At 46.0% G+C, this 21,739-nt stretch overlaps 1 protein-coding gene across 6 annotated transcripts in view; it reads right to left on the reverse strand.

The window, feature by feature from the left end:
* LOC146816667 (adhesion G protein-coupled receptor F5-like) overlaps positions 1-21,739 on the reverse strand; it is a 531,046-nt gene that overhangs the window by 382,885 nt on the left and 126,422 nt on the right. Inside the window, exon 1 of one of the 6 annotated variants that reach the window (XM_085610567.1) lies at positions 8,643-8,719. The exons of the other annotated variants lie outside the window; for them this stretch is intronic. The gene's annotated coding sequence lies outside the window, so the exon portion shown is untranslated. Of the gene's footprint in view, positions 1-8,642; positions 8,720-21,739 lie in introns of those variants that run through there. 6 annotated transcript variants of the gene reach the window in all.

Genomic DNA, 21,739 nt, shown 5'->3' on the forward strand with positions numbered 1-21,739 from the left:
AAAAAAATCGCTACTCTAGTCAGGATAAAGGGAGTTACATGTCCAAAATAACCTCTGCTCACCCCCTTGGTAGCTTGGCACGGCCAGCCAGGCTCATCTTAGAGGCAGTGTGTAAAGCATTTGCACGTAATTGACAGTAATAGTGTACGCACTACAAAACGATACCACACCAGTTTAGAAAAATATCCAATATTTTTATATAAATAAAACAAGACCAAAAACGATAAAAATCCACAATACTATACTTAGAAGTTCACAGTTCAAAAATACATTGATTGAAAAGAGTTCCTTGTGTGAATAGCTCCATCCGGGCTTCCACAACGTCATGGGCACACAAATCCAAAAACAGTTCTGGCTGACCGCGGGGTCGCAGGCCAGCTACGGTGTCGGGAAGACCCGCAAGCAGTACCTTTCAGAGATGCAGGGCGGTGGGGCCCTTGAAGTCGCTCACATTGCAGGTCGAGCTCCTTTCTCATGGGATCTGGAGCGCTGGTGCCAACAGGCGTCGGGTGCTGCGGTGTGAAGAGCAGAAGTGCAGCGAGCAGTCCCCTCAGGTCGCGGTGCGAGCAGCAGCTCTGTGGCGGCATCAGATGGCATCATCGGTGTCAGACTTCCCCACAAGTTACCTGTGTCTTGCGGAGAGATCTCGCAGACACGACATGGGATATCGCCACCGCGCCCACCTTAGCTGCACTCGAAGGGGCAACGAACTAGAATGAAGATGGGAGTAGGGATGGTAGCTAACGATCTGGGTGGTGTCAGGGTGGAGTAGTGGACGTCCCTCTGTGTAGAAGAACCGTGGGCACCAACTGGACAGGAAGACAAGGGGACACCTGTTCCTATCAACACAATAAACCTGCGACCATTCACAAACAAGCACTCATGTGTGAGGCAGCGATTACCTCTTGTGTAGATTTCAGAAAGTCTGCCACCATCAAAAAGAAAGAAACTGAAGTCTTGCCAAGTAGCTAGCACTCCTGCGCTTTATAACAAAGTAAAGACGTTCCTGCATAAGGGCAAGGTGCTAGCAGAGGAACAACTAGCTCACCAACACTACAGGTAGGACAGCCAGTAAACAAATCCCTAGTGCGTAGTTATGCACTCCTGCGTGGCAAACATACGTCACAGGCAAAACCAATAAGCGCTCCAGCGTGATACAAAAATAATCACAGGCAAATTCAATAAGCGCTCCAGCGCGGCAAACAAGGACATGGAAAAATCAGCAAGCGCTCCAGCGCAGCAAACAAGGACATGGCAAAATCAGCAAGCGCTTCAGCGTGGCAAACAAGGACATGGGCAAGGCAATAGGCGCTTGGCAGTTGCAATACACTGTCAGCGCTCCAGCACGTAAGCCCAGATCACGGTCAAAAGCAAACAAGCGCTCCAGTAGCAGTAACTGTCTAGCGCTCCAGCGCAGCATGCTGGTTACCTGGGACGGTTTAGGGGCAGCGTCTGAAGGATACGCCGGGGAGAGGCAGCGGTAACGTTAATCCGAAGCGCCGGACCGGGGGAGAGCCGCAGCTGATAAGCGGATTCACCCGTAAGCGCTGAGGACGTCCTGGTGTTTCCGATGAAAGGCTGGACCGCTCATGGCAGGCACCGGAAGCGAGGATATCGTGTCTCACATGAGCAACCCTGACGCACACAGGCAAACAGAACAGATAGTAGGAGTGGTAACAGACGAACCATGACAATCGGCGAGACCAGGGTCGCGGTGCGAGATGGAGATGATGCTCGGCGCAGTGCTAGCAGGCCACGGTGCAAGCAGCGGCATAGTCGTTGCTGAAGCGCTTTCGTCAGCTGACGAGTGGGAGTCGATGGCACCGGCGGGCCAAGGCTGCGGTGTGGAATGAGGGCGGTGCGCCGTGTAACTTACGAGCGGTGCCCCCGAACCACAGTGCAAGCAGCGGTGTCGATCTCGGCGGGAAGTGGCGGTGTCAGGAAGGCCACGGCGTCGCCGTGTAGCGAGGCGGTGCAGAGTGCAGTGCCCACAGGCAGCAGCTCCGTGATGGCGTCAGCAGGCGTCGGTGAGGCCAGGGTAGGGGTGCGGCGGTGCCCTCTGCGGTGCCAAAGCTTCAGGGTGAAGCAAGGTGGTGCGGTGCCCACAGGTTGTGGTGCGAGCAGCGGCTCGGTGATTGCATCAGCGAGACCAGGGTGGCGGTGCCCTCTGTGGTGCCTTCAGGACACAGGGTCGTCAGGGTCATCGAGGTGGTGTTCTTCGGGTTGCAGTACGAAACAGTCCCCAGCGCTGCGGGTCGAAGAACCTGGAGTCTTTGATGTTCCTGAGACTCCATGAACAGGGGGCAAGCTCTACTTCGAGCCCTTGATGAGACTCACCAATGCAGTTGCAGAAAGTCAGGTCCAGGGCTTTCACTGTCCAAGACAGAAGCAGCCACTGCAGGTCGACCCATCAAAGCACGCAGCAAAGCAGTCGTTCCTTCTTGCAGCTTCTCCGGCTCTTCTTCTTGGCAGTCTTCTTGATCCAGATGAGTTCTAAAGTTAAGGAGTCTGGGCCCCAGTATTTGCACACTAAAATCCTTTGATCTTCCAGGCAGAGGGTGTCTGTGCCTGGCCAGAACCAGTTCGGCCTTCTTTGGTGTGAATTCCTGGCAGGAGGTGGATACGGCTTGGTCAGAGGCAGACCCGGCCCTTTGAGGTGCAAGAAAATCTTCTCCCTCTTTCCCCATCGCAGCCCAGGTTTATTTAGCACTTTCCTGACCTACCTAGATTATCAGGAGCCACCCTGCTTCCTAGCCATCTGTCATCCAAAACCCAGACAGGCAATCCACATTCCAGCAGAGGCACACGGGATGACCGAGCAAAATATTACCAACTTTCTAAAAGTGGCCTTTATGAACTCAGAATGAAAGAACACCCTCGCTAAAGGCTGCATCTTTAGACGCTGTGTTCAGGCATACCAATCTTCATTCACTTATACCTTTTTTGCGCTATGTACGTGGGTGGCACAATCCGTGCTGCAGGCCCACAAGTAGCAGTTGACTCACAAGCCCCGGCACCCGCAGTGCCCTTTATTGGGGACGGACAAGTAAATCAAATATCCAATCATAACACAATTTACCACAGGAGCACCAGCACTTTACCACTGATCAGCAGTCTGATAAGTGCGCAGGAACGTTACACCAAAAGGGAGGGCAGAAAGCAAAAACTCAGGGGAAACACGCCAAAAGATGCCAGGTCTAACAGACCTGCTGATGCCTCATAACGGGACTAACTGCACATCTCAATCATTTGCAATGTCATTTATAACTGTCTGGGCCAGAACAAGCTCTTTTGAGAGGATTTTTTTTTTTTTTATTTGAAAAGTTTTATATAGCGCTGGCTAGACCCGTAGGTATCGGAGCATTTTACATGAGAATGGACCGTTTCAGAACATTGTTACATCAGTTACAGTTGCAGTTAACAGTATGTGCTTAGAAGAAAGAAAAAAAAAAGAAACTTGATCCTTACACAATAATAAAAGATGTTAGCGAGTAGCATATCCAAGACACACGTCTTATGAAGAGTGGAGGGTAGTGGGAGAAGTGGTAAACAGGGTAGGGGAAAGCAGACAGTCAAGAAGACCTGAAGGGGGAAAGTACTCGAGGGGAACAAAGCAGTAAGATAGAGACAGATAAAACCGTGAAAAGCAATGTCCGATGTCCGGCTGGGTAGGTGACAGTCGAGGGGGAGACCCAGAGCCAGACTCCTCTATAGCTGCATAGGACAGCTCCACTAAGCAGCGGCCAAAGGGAACTCAGGCCCAGCGGTAAGTACAAACAGTTTTAGTTTCAGCCCGTGGGGGCATTGTCATAGTTCCAAAGAAAGGGGTCAGTCCCGGTGTTACTGGGCGACATTGTCAGCCTCGTCTTAAAGCTCACCCCCAGGTTGGAGGACGTAGGGGGGGGGGGGGGGGAAATCACTGGCGATGTCAAAGGAAAACGGTTTCCTAGCAGTGGAAGTAGTTGAAACGCCTCTCTCAGAGGGGTGTTATGTATGTAGAGGGGTGGTGCGTAGCCGCAGCCAATGACTACGAATTTATGCACCACATCCTGTTCAAGGAGCTGGAAAATCCAATCATATTCTACTTGGAGATTTCAACATTTACTGGGTTGACAAAACCAACGATGCAGCAAATCATAGCTGGTATAATAGTGTTGGGACCTGTAATTGCGTTGGCACTAGTGAAAGGGTGTGGGACTATGCCATGTTGTATGATACTATGCCGTGCCTGCATTTAAAGCTCACAGCACTGTGGTTATCAGAATGGGGGTTGTATTGTGACGTGTTGGAAAAACAACTATTTTGAAATGATGTCTTCAGTAAACAAATAACCTGAAAGCACCTGGTATCAGCTCCTTTGGTGATGTCAAACAAATTGTCAATCAAGTCATTTATGCAAAACACTACCACTGATTTATGGATCTCAGCTAAGAATTCATCACATACAGTGCTATGAGAGGGGAGAGGGGAGAGGATGTGGTCTCACGGCTTGACGGCCAACCTTGGAGCTGGGAAACCAAGGTTCGAGCCTCGGGTCGACTCCACATCTTGTGATGCTCAGTAAATCACTTCACCTCTCCGTGCCTACCAAAACAAGCATTTGAAATGCAACTGGTCTCGCATTTGAGATATTGGCATTGTAAATACCAATGCCTTTTATTTATGTATTTTAAAAACCTGCAGGTGGTGCGTAAACAGGCACTTTGTACTTGCAGTCGTTGCTTACGGGAAGCAACGCTGGCAGTAACTACGCCTGTTTTACTGCCAGCTGTGCTTTTCGTAAGCAAGGACATTAAGTAAAAAATGTGCATGTTTATGCACCGCTCGCAGTCCCTCGTGGTGCTCTGCAATGCACTTTGAGAAATCTGTTGTGCGCCCAATGTTCATTTGATTCACACTTCGAAACTGTACTGGAGGAGGAATCTGAGACAAATTTAGTACCTCTACCTATCACTTCCAGGTACTGAAAGACTTGGTTGGCGGTGCAATCATTTCAGCGCAACGGTCCAGCTACACAAAAACCCCGGCTTGCAACGAAAACGATTCTTCAGCACTTTAGGGCACACCAGTGGTAAGAACTTGCTGTAGAAATCCAAATTCATCTAAAAATAAACTCCATAACTACAAAATACCCAGCCGTGCTACTGGCTTAATATGTAAATTCCTGCATGTGTATGTACATTTAATTCTGGGGCCTTCTTAGTCTTTGGGGTGCTCAATTTTGCCAAGAAACATGAGGCACAGAACAATCCGCCATTTGCTGTTTCGCCGAGCTTCCCTTCATTTACATGTCGAAATCGGGAGCCCTGGTGCTCCGGGATAGGGGCAAATCCTCACTATTAAAAGGTCTCTAAAAGTAGGCGTTTGTAGAGCAGAGAATTATCTGCACAGCAACGCGAAAATACATTTAAAGTTTTTTTTTTTTTTAATGGATTGTGGAGCATGGAAGCGGATGGCGCATGATGCAGCTACGGCTCTGGGATCTGCATGCCTTCATCTAACACGTTTTAATATTGTTAGCGCCGTGAAGTCCTGGCCGTGTAGCGGGAGGTGGGTGTTTGCGAAGAAGTGGCGCAAATTAAAAGGAAATAGACAGGTGCTGAAAAGGGTGTTGCGCGGCATAGCGCCAGCCGCCCACCTTTCGCGACAGCAGCATAAAGTGTTGGGGATAACAGTTGGCCGTCCCTCGGGGACTCGCAAGGAGGGATCTTTGGCTCGGTAGGGGCTACCTACAATCTATGAATTTAAACATCTGCCATCAGACGAAGGAGGCTAGTTAACCTGCGAATTAATCAATGATCCATAGATTCAACAAAGTATATCGTACATTAAATGTAAAGGTAGAACACCCAAAATATAAATTACGTTAGTATTGTAACTAACTGTAAGCACGTAATTATTAGACACGCATTTGCAAAGCCACGAGTACAGCGATCGCGAAACCAAAAGCAATACCTTTCAGAAACAGAGAGACGCGAGTGGTGCGCGCGCGCGCCTCAGCAAGCCATATGTTTTCAATTATCGCGCCTGTGTCTGGGCACGATAATTGAAACCATACGCGCGCTTGGCGGGGGAGCGCATTCCAGGCGGGGGAGCGGACCCTTTGAAGTGCGATGCCAAAGCGGATTGCATGGCGGCACGATGCGAGTGATTGTGCGCGTGCTAGCCATGCAATCCGCTTTTGGGAGCACTTTGAAATGCCCCTTTACAATAGTCTCGCTTTGCGATCGCTTACGCGATAGCAAGGCGAGACCTAAAAATGAATGTGTCCTTGTGTTACGTAACCAGTGCTCATGTAAAACACTCCAATACCTTCGGGTAGAGTTGGCGCTATATAAAACTGCAAAAATAAATAAGTAACGTCAATAATGGTAACACTAGTTAGATGCAGCCCATTGAGTAATCGGGTAACATTCTCGGAGGGGGGATGGGCTGTCAGGAGAAAGGTCTGCAGATCAGCAGGGGAGGTGTGAAGGCCATAGGGTAGCACAGCAGCTTCCAGGCATCTGAGAGGCCTTGGCACATCTTGATGCCTTTGTTTTTTAGGTCTTGCCTACGCAGTGCGCAAGCGCTTCTTTGTAGTGACCTCTCGAAATCGCTACTGGCTTTTGTGGAAACTCGTGCATGTTCTGCACTGTTACCAATGGGTCCTCGTGCATGTGCGGCGTTTGCCTTGCGGGAGCGAGCAGCGGTGCCATCTGTTTGCAATTATCGCGCTCGCTCCTGCAAGATAAACACTGTACATGGAGTTCCGGCCGCGCTCCACTGAAACCCCTTTGAGTGGTGCCCTCAGCGTCGACAGGCATCCAGTAAGCGCCCGCCGCTGCTCGCTCCCGTAAGGTACTTGCTTCCAAAGAGAAAACAACTCTGCCTCAGGATGCCTGTGAGCGACGAAATTAACTAGCCCCCGCAAGATGCTTTCAGCGGTCACTTCCAAATGTCCATTCTTCAGCGAGAATAAAAAATGCTCACACACATTGAACCCTTTATAAGGATATTTATGTATTATAGATTTAACGATATAAACTGTTACATCCAACACGAGGTGTTTGCAGAGCGCACTTCCCGAACTCGTACACTTGAAGGTGTCGTCATAGGTGATGCACACAAAGGCGGCTTTGTGAAAAAGGATTTGCCCAGGATCAAACATTGGTGAAGCAGGAAAGCCGGGATCAATCTCAGATTTTTTAATTTCACGCTGCAATTCAGCTAACTTCCATTTCTAGCGTGGTTTCAAGTCAGTAAAGAAAACCATAAAAAATGATGAAACATGTGGTTATAACCAGTAGTAGTATTTATATATCACTTCCTAAAAATGAATATTACGTGCCAAAATTCAGACCAATAGTAGCAGGAGAGCATCTCCTACACTTTTAAACAATAGTACGCACACAGCTCATTGAAGAAATTACTCTGTTTTCAGTTTTGCACCCGAAAACTCAATTAGCAGCTAATCCAGCCGTACTGCAAACGCAGCTTTTGAAACAGACTTATCAATTTATTCCATTTTAAACATTAACGTGTTTACGCACATAGCAACGCTGAATAAATCTAATAGATCTAAAGGTGCAAAGGTTTACTGGTGACTACATGTCAAGAGAGTGCACCTTTCCCGTCCGGCCACCCAATGCCAAATTATTCTTTACAGGCCCGAGCCCAAAGAGAGCCAACTCAAAACTGCATGTCCCAGAATGCACCACCATGATAAAGGAGACAAAGGCCTGGGCGCAGGTTTAACTGCCCTTCTAGTTAGTAAAGCTACTCCAGAGATTGGCCTCGTCCTCTGAAAATATGCTCGTTAGAAATATTTTATTATAGAACAGAAATGTACATTCCAAGGTTGCGCTACTTCCTCCATCTGCCAGAGAAGGCTTGTAGTGACAACGTATGGTGTTTAGGTTTCCGTGTCCCTTTACTGTCTGGCCAGCAGTAGTTACTCTAAAGTTCCCTACATTCTGGTAGTGTAAGTGCAGGTTCACTTGCGTAGCCACCAACTGGCTACAGGGGTCACGTCTCCAGCTTCTGAACAAGAGGCCAGAAACAGGAAAACTACCAGTCCCAGAATGCACCTTCTGTTTGGTAAAAAAGGTAGAGCTGCAGAGGGCGCGAGGTAGAGGGGCGCGTGAACCACGACACTAACAAATCTCCAAAATCTATCTAATCTCCTCATTACTGCCCCTCTGGCACCCAGTTCATTTTACACAGGCCTCAAACGAGCCTCATCAGCGCCCGTGTTAATTTAAAATGACAACCATATGTCGTCTTTCGGTAAACAAGTGACTGCGTTTAGTTTTGCAGGTCATTCATCTGTAATCCAGCATCCGTGTCTTCTTGTACAATTAATTATTATTAGCATAAAATAAAGCTCCACCACTCACTCCTCGCAGCATTCGCTTCTCTGTTTAACCTCCGACCTAACCCCTGGAGGTCTCCCCGCTCAACATGGCACAAATGTACACCTTGCACTTTGTAATTGCTAAACTCGTGGCACCCGCCTCAACAGGTCCCGCTGGTGCTTAGTCGGCTCTTTTGTTATTAGCAGACTCCTAATTCCCCCCCCCCCCCCTCGGGACCAGTGCCTCTCCTCGCTTCAGCCCCCGCGCGCGTTTCCCGTTCTCAGACACTCGCTTCAAGTTATTTACCTTCAACATGTCTCCGCGATTCACCCCTGCCGTTGCTGCTCTGGAGTTTATATTGGTTTCCCCTGGCCTCATCCCAGCTGTTTCCGCTTGCTTTCCCAGCCCACCTGGTCCAGCTTTAATTCCCACCAACATTCCTCCCCCTCCCTCGAGTTGCTGGTTACAGCTGGCGCAGGAGGAATCAAGGTAACACCAAAAGCAGAAAATGCACTTTTAGCCAGTCTTTGAATAAAATATGTGCAAACACACCAACCTGTTAATTGTTTCTACCTTTTAATTAAAGCACATTTTTAACATGAAAGCATCAAGCAGAAAATAATACAATGCATCTTTTTTATAAGAAAACGAGGCCAGGTGAATAAAAACTCAAATCAAACATCTTCCTCCTGCACAGGCGACCATTTTATGTTCTGCTGAAAGGCATTTCTTCGTGCTAGTTCTGCAGAGCGGTGGAGCACCCAGGAAAATGTGCAGCATGACTAACCACTTACACGGTCCCAAAGGCGAGACCTATTGGCTATGTCTCATCTTGGGAACTGATCTCACATTCAAACTGAAAGCTTGCAACATGTGAGTTAAGGAAGACTTCACATTATCGTTCAAAAATTCCTCTACTTTGATTTGATTTTTATGAAAAGGGCCACACCTGGAAATGATTTTTAACAGAAGAGCTCAGGATTGGAACCCGTACCCTCGAGATCAGCCTCCCAGGGCTCCGCCCCCCGGGGAAATGCCCTGGGAATACAAGGCCAGCGTCGCCTTGATACCACAAGAGTGTCCTGCCTAGTTAAATGCTTTTAAAGTAAATAAATGTGTTTATGTTAATTCATTTACTGTGAAAACGCCTCGCCCTAAAGATAGCAAAGATTAGAAGTCAGTGAGGATCAAAGGAATGGTGTCTGCTCACAAAACCGCAGCCCACGTTACGAGGACACTCTGCAAACAAACAGGAACCAATTCATCGAAGGAGGGTATCGCAGGCCCCACGGGGCCATTCTGCAAACCCTCCCCCGCCCATCACTCGAGTCCTTTGTGAAGAGACCAGAGCTGGAAATCTAAAGGAAGATGCCCGCAACAACCGGCGTCCAGCTCTTGCACCGTCAGGTGCACCGGGGGTAACTCAGCCTGCTCCCGATGACCCTGGGCAGGAGTAACTTCAAGGGATAGGGGCGGGTTTGCCAGGTGACCTATGCAGACCTCGCACGTGTCACAAGCCCAAGTGCGAGTAACCCATCCAGTCAATGCTAGTTTCCCCCCTTGCATTCTGGTACTCGTAGTCCTGCTTTGATAATGGCACCAGCAGGGCCACAGAACCTGGATTACATATGTTCTACTCCAGGTTCACATGGATTAAATCAATTGTGCTGACACCCTAAAACGAGCATTTCAGAAAGCCCAAGACTGGTCAGTTGTGATCCAGTGACACAGAGAGATCTCTTAACCAAATACGAGAACTAACAACAAATGAAGTCCAGTTTCGAAGTCTAACCTGCCCACATGATGTAAGGTTTTTGAGCAGTCCTGTCAAATCTCCGAGATCTGTGTTTGACTATCTGCTCCAGTCACAGTACATTTTTAAAAGGTGTGACTGTCACATGGAGCCACCTGGTAAACCTAGAGACAAAAGTGGGGTGCATCTTTGCGTTTGTCTGTTTTGACCCCTGTCCCCATCTGTCCTTTACTTAAAGGCCAGGCAGTGAAACAAGCGCAGTGATAACATGAAACGACTAATAATAGTTGAGTTAAATTCTGTTGGTAATAAACCATGGGGCTGTGAAAATGTGCACTCCTAAATGTCATCAAGCTGCATGCTCTGAGGGTTCCAGCTGATCAGTTCATATTTGTCAGCCAACAACACTAAGCATGCTGGGAGATGTAGTTCGTATATTTCTTTAATTGGTGTAGGCCTGCGAAACTCTTCATGCCCAGTGTAGTTGTCTGGAAACCCCAGACTGGATGAAAGCCAATTTCATTAAGTGGAAAGCTGAAGTTATGTGCAGCCAGAAAGGGAACTTTGGGTCCAGATGAGAAAAGGAGCAATTACATCACAGTATTGTAGGGCCAGTGTGCAGGTCAAGGCAAGAAGTTATCCCAGACCCAGACAACAGATAAGGGTTAGTAAAAATAATGGTGAGCATTGGAGGAAACAAAATATGGGGTCTCTGAATCTGACAACGCAGGGTGGCTCTCAACATTCTAACAGGTGCAACACAGACGTCCCGGACGGCTTTCGTGCTGGTGGCACCTGGTGCGACAATGTTTCTTGGTGACCACCCCCTTCCGTGGCGGAGACCACCTCCACCACGGATTCCCTCACCACCACCTTTTAACAGTACCCCTCAAGTCTCCATAATCACTCTCTTTCAGATGTATTTAATTAGTTATATGCTGTCGCTCATACCAGTGTAGGGTGTCAGAGCACTTTGCATCACACACACATTAACCAGAGACAATCAATCATAAGTGTGTTAATCAGTGTATAGGGAATATTACATACATCAGAGGACTACAAGTGTAGGAGTGACGTCATCCATACTGGTAGGCAGTATAGTTTAAGAGTGCTTGGTCTGGAGAAGCACAAACTCAGAAATGAAAACAGAACCCCATAGTTGGGGGCTCTCTAATAATAAGAATCGATTTGTACCCAAATGAACCCTTTTTGCAACACTAATCTATGATATAGTCTATACTTTGCAGTGTGCATGCAGCTCTCTGATGACAGTTAATAATGCACTGTTCTATATCACAATTTTAACTTATAAACTGTAAGTAACAAAAGGATGTCTCTTAGAAAAGCAGAAACCCTTTGACCTATTTACATTATATGCACTTTGTGATCTGCATGGTACACGTTCATTGCAGCAGGTTGTGCTATTGTATGATCAGTCAAAACCTTAATTAAACAAAACTCAGAACTGTCTCCAGGAAGAACATTGATCACCGGAGTTATCTTGACTTTTTTTATTGTTACCTGGAAATTGCTGGGGACATGGATCGCTGCATCAGGTGCTTTTAAAACCAAAATTAACTTGCAAACTCAACGCCTCCTGAAGTCAGCACCCGGTGCGGTGGCACAGGTCGCACCGCTATAGAGCCGTGCTTACAGATGTTGGATGGAAAGTGCCTCGTGTGCCCATCCTGAGCATTGTTACTTAGAATGTGGCTTGGCTGCCCTAAATACTATTAATGCATTAGGTAACAGCTACTTTTCAATATCTGGAAAAACAAAGGCTCCACACAAGGCTTTCAGGATGGTGACGGTTATCATATAAGTGATGTGTCAGGACCTCCATATTCACTCACTCACCTTCAGATTACTCTTAATGAGTTGAGCACCCATTCAGAGATGTCTTTAACTTACGTGCCACTCACGTCTTAACGGTGAATGTTTTTTTAGCAATGAAACTTGCGCTAATCTGCACAGCTGAATATGGTCGGTAGGGAATCAAAGATTGCACATGCTCTTTGAGTGAGAGGGAAGCCTGTTACTAAAACTAAGAAACCCATAACTAGGAGTCTGTGCAATCAATGAAAATTAGTTCTCGTGGATGCTTTCCAGTGCTAACCTACTGATGAAGCACACCACACTAGGTATGAGGGGGCTCATCATTCCATATGAGTATATTTATGTGTGTTAACCCTACAGGAGGTTTCATTGTGCCTTTCAGGAGTTTTGTACTTCATATATGTTTATGTCTATTAACAAAGCATGTATAATGGTTCTTTAGCTCAGCTCACTTCCTCTATCAATCGATCAATCATGTGGTACTTGTATAGCGCGGCTTGTCACCCATGAAGATATCCAGGCTCCAGGTTCAGTCAAAGAGCCAGGTCTTGAGTGTCTTCCTGAAGTTTGTCAACGAAGGTGATGTTCGGAGGTGGAGGGAAAGGGTGTTACAGGACCTGGCAGAGAGATGGAAGAAGGAGCATCCTCCAGTGCGGCAGTGGCAGATGCATGGTGTCTGTGCGAGGGAGAGGTGAGCGCAGCGGAGGCTTCTGGGTGGTTAGTTGAAATTCAGGCAGTGGTTGATGTATGCAGGTCTTTGGTCATGGAGGGCTTTGTAGACATGGTCAGTAGTCTGAAATGGCGTCCTTCCTGGATGGGGTGCCAGTAGCCGTCTCTCATGTGCTGGGTGATGTGGGGCATTTTGGGAGGTTGGGGATCAGTCTAGCTGTTGTGTTCTGGATCGTCTGGAGTTCTCATGAGTTCGCTGGTGAGGACTGCATAAACTGCGTTGCCATGGTCCATGCAGCTGTTGAGGAGGGCCTGCGTCACTGTTTTCCTAGTGCTGATGGGAAGCCATTTGAAGATTCCGCAGAGCATGTGGAGAGTGTGGAAGCAGGCTGAGGAGACAGCATTAACTTGTCATTTCATGGAGAGTTTGCTGTCCAGTACGGTGCAGAGGTTGCGGGGGTGGTCTTTCGGAGTGGGGATGGGTCCGAGTTCTAATGGCACCAGGAGTCGTTCCAGAGGGAGGTGTGGCTGCTGAAAATCAGCACTCTGTTTTTTTCTGTGTTGAGCTTCAGGTAGTTGTCCTTCATACAGGCGAATATATTCTTCATGCAGTTGTGACAGTTGGTCTTCATCGTGGTGGGGGCCGCAGAAAGCGAGAGGGCGAGCTGGGTGTCATTGGCGTAGGAGATGTTGTTGATGTAGTGGGTTCTGATGTCTGCTAGTGGGGTCATGTAGATGTTGAAGAGGGTTGGACTGAGGGATGAATCTTGTGAGATGCCACAGATGGTGCGCTCGATCTGTGAGGTGAAGAGGGGGAGACAGATTCTCTGGGTGCTCCCCATGAGGAAAGAGGTAATCCATCTAAGAGCATCGTCTTTGATTCCGATCTGGTGCAGTAGATTGATGAGGGTGTTTTGGGAGACAGCATCGAAGGCTGTGGAGAGATCGATTCTTCTCTGTCGAGTAGGGCACCGATGTCATCTGTCGCGGTGATCAGGGCCGAGATATGCTGTGGCTGGCTCTGAATTTTGATTGGGAGGGGTCTAGCAGGTTGTTTCTCTATAGGTATTCGGTGAGTTGGAGGTTGATGGTCTTCTCCCGGACTTTGGTGGGAAATGGGAGCCGCAAGATAGGTTGGTAGTTCTGGAGGTCACTGGGGGTCTGCAGAGGGTTTCTTGAGGGGGTGTGTGACCTCTGAGTGTTTCCAGGCATCGGGAAAGTTGGCTGTGGCTATGGAGGCCTTGAGGATGGTGGTGAGCTGGTGGCTGATCTCGTCGCTTCAGAGACTGAAGAGTCGTTGGTAGCACGAGTCGGGAGATGCTAGTGGATCGGGTTCATTAGGGCAGTAGTGTTCGGTGAACTGAGTTGTTTCCATGGGGTGAGCGGCTGGTCGGCAGCTGTCTTCGTGGGAGCGGAGAGGCTGAGGAGGTCAATGGGTAGGGGATTGAATTTTATGTATATGGTGGCTATCTTGTTATGGAAGGGGTCTTCAAGAGCGTCCCAGAGTTCCTGTGAGGAGGGGATCGAGTTTTCGGTGGGGGATAGGCATGTGACCTCTCTGATGATGGTGAAGAGTTCCTTGGTCTAGTTGGCGTTGACCTCGATGCAGTGTGTCAGGGCCTCTTTTTTGCGACTTTGAGTAGGTGGTGAAAGTTGTTAAAAGCAGACTTGAAGGTGGATTGATCAGTGTTGTTTCTGCTGGTGCGCCATCTTTTTTTCTAGTTGTTTGCATCTGTGTTTCGCTGAGTTCTGGGGTGTACCAGCTGGCTCATTTTGTGGGTCTGTGCATGCTGGATGGTTTGGTGTGGGCGACTCGGTCAGCCTCTATAGTGTGTTAGCTCTCTGTGCAGGGGGGGCGCCCCACTATTTTCAGAGCAGGAGAAAAGGAAAAATAAAATGATAACAAGTTAGTTATTATCATTTTATTTTTTACTAGGGAGCTGGGTTAGGGCGGGGTTGGTGGCACCGGGGAGGAGGAGTTTGCAAACTCCAAGTGTGCATAACAGCTTGGCCGGTCATCTTTGGCCGGCCAAACAGTCATGCGCACTGTGCATGTTCCCCACCAGGCTGCATTACACAGCCTGGTGAGGAACATGCAACGGCTCTCTGTCCCTGTCTGAGTGCCATACTACGGCGCTAAGACCAACCACAATGCTGCATTGCAGAGTTATAATTGGCTTAGGGTAAGGAGCCTGGGTGCTTCCTCTTTGCAATGGAAGGTGAGGAGAAACAGTGGCAGCAGGAGGGATCGGAGCTGAGGAGAGACTGTGTCTGGCAAAAGGTAAGTGTTCTTTTTTTATTTGGTTAACCCCCCGCTCCGCCCCCCGTTCCCTGCCAGATGTCATTGTATCTGCATTGAACTTTTCCTATTTGTGTGAGAAAAATATGTGATGTTCCTCTTGCAACTGCCACCTATTGTAATTAGTCTTTGTGTTAGGGAACATTGTGCTAGTCTTCTCCATGTTCTACATTTGTTGTGTTTTGAAGCGTGGCGTGATAATTTTGAGTACAGAAAATACAAAACAATCCTTGTTTTAATGCATGATGATATTCAAAGACAGAAACCTGACAATATATGTGAAGAGACTACTTTTGGTTTGATGTGTGAAACAAGGATTTTTTTGTAGTGGGACAGAATTTGTAAAATTTTAAAACATAGCCGACTAGTGACTGCACTTTCAGATAAGGAAGGTGGTGCATCATTCAAGTTGGGCAAAAGGTATCTTGTGAGAGTTTTTTGGGTGTCTCTTCAGTGACATAGATAAGGATAGATATGCATTGAGAGGGCTCAGCTCATATCTCTAGACTGAGAAAACAGTGCATAATGGAGGTCTGGATAGAGGTATATTGGGATAGCTCTACCAGCCAATAGGCTTGGCAATCTGGTGTGATGGTTAGTTCTCTTTTTATTGCAAGCTTATGGCGCTAGCAATACAAAAAATAAACAAATCATGCTTCTGCATAAAGGTTGTGCCCATATGCTTAAAGTATTTATTTGATTTAAAAGTAAATTAAATATTTGATATAATTGTAAAAGAAATGCATGGGTGCTTCCCAGCATGCAGGTGTACTTAGAACAGGAATAGAAACACTTTTAATTTTAGCGCACATCACACGACAAGGTTTCTTGTTGGTGCAAAGAAAAGATATTCTTGGCAATGATTTACAGTAACCTGAAGACATAATTTAAAAACATAAGGATGAATAAAATGAACAAAGAATAAAAAAAGAACTAGTTGGCACATTAAAGTTTTAGCCAACCCGCTGTCTCACTGAAGTACACTTCTTTGTATGCAGGTATGCACATTTCCAGAAAAAATGCAGTCACTCACAGTGCACGAGAGCCAATGGCCGACATGGGTTGACCCATTGCTACACACTATATGAAGTATTGCGTAAACGCAATATGTGAACAGCAGTTGAACAGACCAGTGGATAAAGAGGACTGATCTAAAGAAAACCCTCCTGGTATATATATAGGTATTCATTTTTCGTTTTCTTTGTTACATGCTACTGTCATGATGGATAAAACCATCTCTGTCCAGATGTAAATACAAAGATTGCAGAGTTTTAAAAAAAATACATTGTAGCTTAATTGATGTACACCGTTGTAACGTTCTGTGTAAAAGTACAACCAGACGACCTTAGAATCGCAGCATTCAGCGGTCTCTTTGTTTTCCCTACCAGGGTAGAGCGTAACACAATTCATTTTTTGGTAAAACTGATCTGTTACTAATGTGAATTCAGGTCCATAAACTTTAAGCAAAATTTCAGATTGGACAACTCAGTGCAGTGACCAGCAGAGCAGACTATGAGCATAAAAATACCATAAAGGAGTCGGATTGTCACTGCTGATATATATGAACGATTTCTCTTGGGTAACCCTGCTGCGAGATTCACCAACCATTGCTGTGCCTCCATACCTAATGTTGATCATACACCGTGTACTGATGACTTCTTTTCCCAGCTGTCAGTAGTATTGTTATTGAATTGTATAAAAATAAAAAATAAAGTTTAAAAAATATAAAAAAAATACCATAAAGGGACCTGCAGAGTTTGTTTAAAGAGGCCAGCTTACTGAAAACCATAAACTGCACGCCTGTCTCTCCCACCTCTTCATCCACCATACAGCTAAGTGCTATATCATATATGATGGTACCTCATGGAAAGACTTCCCACATAGGATAAAAAAAACAGACAACACCCTTCCAACCACAGATCCTACACAATGTAGCTTGCGGCCTATGGAGACAAGCGCTTCAGTACAACATACAGAGGTTGCAAGCGCTATATAACTGTTCCATTACAATACAATGGATACATCTCAAATCAATTTGTGACAAGGCAATGGCGACGCCTTTGTGCAGCGCTTCTTTGCATGTTGTAGGTTTACATACCTCGGGTTCTGTCTTCCCCCTGCCATTTAACATGTGGATGTTCGCCTGGCATTTGCCGAATGTCACCAAACAAGTTTGAGAGGATCATTTCTTATGTTTGACTCCAAAGCATTAGAATGTTTGTCTTTTTTTGTCCCTTCAGGCCTAAGAAATCGAAACTTCAAACGTTGGGGGAATACTTTTGTGTTTTCCCATCCGTTTCAGCTTCAATTTCTGCCAGTAATTAGGTGACCTGACTAGTAAGGCTCAGCGCCTGGAGACACATTTTTTCTGTCGCTTGTTCTGTGCAGTGTCCCTATTCAGTAACTCTCTCCCGGGTCTTTGAGACGATGAATAATAATAAAGAATAACGCAATTAAAGGACTAGGGAAACAAACATGAAAAGAACTCAGAAAATACTCTGTCGCTTGATTGAAACCAAGACATCTCGCTCCATTTCTTTCAATCGGAGTCCATAAATGTCCTTGAATGGCTGTTAGAAATGGGGTTTCTGATTGGCTGGGGCATGCACCTAAGCCAGGCAGAATCCACCCCTCTAGTCAGGGTAGGGGAATTACACACCCAAGATAACCCCTGCTCGCCTCCTTGTAGCTTGACAGAGCAGTCAAACTTATCCCTAAGGCAATGTGTAAAGCGTTCGCTCAACACACTCACACCAGTGACACAATACAAATACAAAGTATGTTGTAAATAATTCAGACAAAGAAACACATAAATCATAAAAACTGCACATATTTGGAGATTCTGAAACAGTACCAGTTATCCTCACATCCTCACAATGCAAGTATAAGAACGACAAACATTGGAACTTGAGGGCATGAAATGCAACTGGTTATGAAACAAGGAGAACATGAATCACCACATTAGTACAAGTAATATGAAAAATCCATGAAGCATCATATATCACAATAAATGCATGGATCACCAAATATCATCATCCAGTAATACATAGCTCACAAATTACCGTCATTGCTAGACCTGCCCTTTTGGCAGGTTTACCAGCAGCCTTTTTTCCTTTTGCCTCCTATTGCTAAGGTGCATATGCTCCCTGTGCAAATTATCAATATGAATGGTTATCCATGATTGGCATCTTTGGTTTACTGGTAAGTGCCTAAAAAGATGCACTGTGTGTACCCAGGGCCTGTAAATCAAATGCTATGAGTGGAACTCCAGCAGTGATTGTGCCACCCACATGAGTAGCCTTGTAACCATGTCACAGGCCTGCCACTTCAGTGTCCGCCAGGCAGTTTTAAACTGTCATGTCTACCTGTCAAGTACACCCACTTGCCAGCCCCAAACCTTCACTTTTTTCATGTGAGCCACCCCTAAGGTAGGCCCTGAGGTTCTGTAATTCTCGAGACTGACTCCATTTTATTGTGCCACCATTTTGTGTTGCCCTCACGTAGGCCTGTGAAGGTAGCCTGGTGAACAAAGTGGCCTGGCCTTCTTAGTCCATGTATACATTAACTAGGTTTCTTTCTGACTCTGGAATGAACTGTAAGAAACTGACCTCTTCACCTGAAACTGACCTCGCAAAGCCAATTTCCCTGATCGATCTTTGTCTGAGATTGCCAATCAAGATACTGTACATGTAATCATGCCATGCCCTGCAGTGCCATCTAAATCAGATTAACCTTTGTGAACTATGTAATTATAATGTTTTGCCCATATCCTGCTAAAACCCCAAAGGCTACTCACCTGCGGACCCTCCAGATTTTCCTCTTGTTTAGGAATGTAATCGGTACAACTCCCTTACATGCCTGGGGCAGGATAAAGAGTATATAAGACGTGAAGTAAGACCATCACGACCTAGTAAAGTTAGAACATGGACATTTGAGCGTGGGCTTCTTCAGGACCAAAAATATATCCAGTATATGACTCGATGGGTTAAGGAGTTTTTTGAAAATAATAGAGGCAGTGCAGAGACAGGAATAGTTTGGGACGCTTTTAAGGCGGGGGTACGTGGGGAAACTAAGTTTTAATACTTTTAAACATAAGCAGGAGCAATCTAGAGTTAGAGAACTAACTGGAGCAGTCTTAGACGCAGAGGAAAAGCTGCAATATTGTGTTCTAACAGGGGCCTCTTTAGATCAAGCCCTTCTAAAATTACCAAAGGCAAAAATGGAGGCTGAGGAGGTTATCGCGAAGGAAGCAGCTAAAATATATTTGACCAACAGAGAAAGGTGTGAAGCAGCTGGCAGAACATTGGCTATTCGCACAAGACAAAGGATAGCTTTAGGTGAGGTAAGAGAAATTATAGACTTTGAAGGTATTCTACGGAAAAAACCCAGATGAAATAAGAGAGGTATTTAGGAAATTCTATATTTCGTTTTATGATGAGCCAAATGGGTCGGATCCGGATGAGATAGGGATATACTTGGAGGACATTCCAGTGCTGCGACTAGCAGAGGAAGATTCAGAGGGACTGGAAGAACCATTGGACCTACAAGAGATTAAAAATGCTATAGCAAATCTCCCATCGGGAAAAGCGTCAGGCCCGGACCAAATACCAATTGAATTTTATAAAGTATTCTGGGATGTTCTTTCTCAAGATCTGCTGACAACAATATAGAAAGCACAATCTGGGGTTTCTATACCAGCGTCGTGGGGTGGCGCTGAAATAGTGGTAATTTTGAAAAAAGGAAAACCTCCAACTAACCCGGCATCATACAGGCCGATTACGCTCATGAATTCTGACGCTAAAATATTTTCTAAAATATTAGCAACAAGACTTGCTCAAATAATAGGTTCCCTCGTGAGCAGTAACCAGCATGGGTTTATCCCGGGTAGGGGTACAACCCATCACACCCACAAAGTTATCACACTATTTGACGCCATGGAGGTCTCAGGAGACCCGATGGCTGTAATGTTACTAGATGCAGAAAAAGCATTTGATCGGGTCTCCTGGAACTATCTGTGGCATACTTTGAAAAGAGTAGGAATAAAAGACGGATATATTAAGGCAATCCAAGCACCATATAGAGCTCCAAGTGCGGTAATTCGGATTAATTCTGCCTTAACTAATTCTTTTCAAATTAAGAGAGGTACAAGACAGGGCTGTCCCTGTTCTCCGCTTTTATTCGCAATGTATATTGATCCCCTGATTCGAAGTCTAGAGAGATGTGATAGGATTTCCCCAGTGTATACGCGCATAGGATATTCTAAGGTGCTCGCATACGCGGATGATGTGGCAGTGATTACATCTAACCCCACAGAGGCTATAGGCCAGGTTGAAGCTGAGGCTATTAGATTTGGACTGGTGTCTGGATACAAATTAAACTCCAACAAGACACAGATAATTAAGAATAAATATGTAACTTGCTCCGACCATCGAGTGGTGCAGGAAGGAGTGTACTTGGGGGTAATTATCTCTTCCAACTTAGACACTCTGGTAGAGAAAAATACGACCCCGGTTTCTGCCAAAGTGAGAAAGGATTTAGACAGGTTTGAGAATCTCCACCTCTCAATTGTGGGGCGTACTAATATTATAAAGATGTTGATCCTACCTAAGTTTTTATATCTCTTTGGAGCAATACCACTACTATTTGAATCTAGATGGTTTAAGGAATGTGAAAATATGATCAATAGATTTATCTGGGCGAAGGGAAAGACAAGGAGAGCTCTTAGGTATATGGCACTGCCTCGTGATAGGGGAGGATGGTCGCTCCCGGATTTAAAACTTTACTATTGGGCAGCGGCCCTACAGAATATGTTGTGCCTGATAGGAGGGGCAGAGATTGAAGGACAGGATGAGTTTGGTACGTTGGCAATCCATGGCTTACTCATGGGGGCAGAAGCCGAGAATTTATTTTTGAAACATACTGATTTTTGTTATTTTAAAAGGACGCGATTCAAGACGATCTTAGCGGCTCATACTATATGGAAAGCATTCTCAAAAAGTTTCGGTTTGGGGAAGTACAACGCATACACCAGAATGAGTGCGAACCCTACTTTTCCAGCAGATATTTTTACAGGTTGGGTCTTTGGAGAATGGGGACGAAAAGGGATAAGAATGCTGGGAGACATTAGGACTACACAAGGGATACTGCAATTCTCGGAGCTACAGGCAAAATATGGCATAGAGACAAGACATTTCTTTAAGTTTTTACAAATAAGAAGTTATATTGAAACAAAGCAAGGGGGCCCGACCGGGTTTGGTAGGATTCCAATCATGGATTTAGTACAGACAGGAGTAGATTGTACTATTAGGAGGTTCTACTCGGAATTGATAAAAGTTAAACAGGATGATAAGGATAGAATGGCGCAGAAGTGGGCGACAAAGTTAGGTATAGTAGAAGACTGCTTTCTTGTATCACTAGAGCTGGGACGGAGTATCTTATGCTCTGCATCCCTACAGGCACAACACTATAAGACTATCTATCATCTCTACTACACTCCTGCGAGAATTGCACAGTGGGGAGGGATCTCGGGGGTTAGATGTCCAAGGTGTGGAAGCTCAGAGGCTGATTTGACGCACATGATTGCAACATGTATCCATTTGCAACCAACCCAAAAGAGTATCGAGGAATTTCTTTCCAGAGTACTGGCTGTTGAAATATCCCTCTTTCCATCAATAATTCTCCTTGGCATTAATCACAATGATCTTCATATGAAAGGGGGATACTTTATATTTGTTGCAATGGCAGTATTGAGATTATGTATAACCTCCGCCTGGCTAGATCCTATACCGCCATCATATCATCAGTGGTTTGCTCGATTATTGGCAATATACAATTTAGAGAATGCAA

This window comes from Triturus cristatus, chromosome 6 (assembly GCF_964204655.1).
Source record: "Triturus cristatus chromosome 6, aTriCri1.1, whole genome shotgun sequence".
Taxonomy (NCBI): Eukaryota; Metazoa; Chordata; class Amphibia; order Caudata; family Salamandridae; genus Triturus; species Triturus cristatus.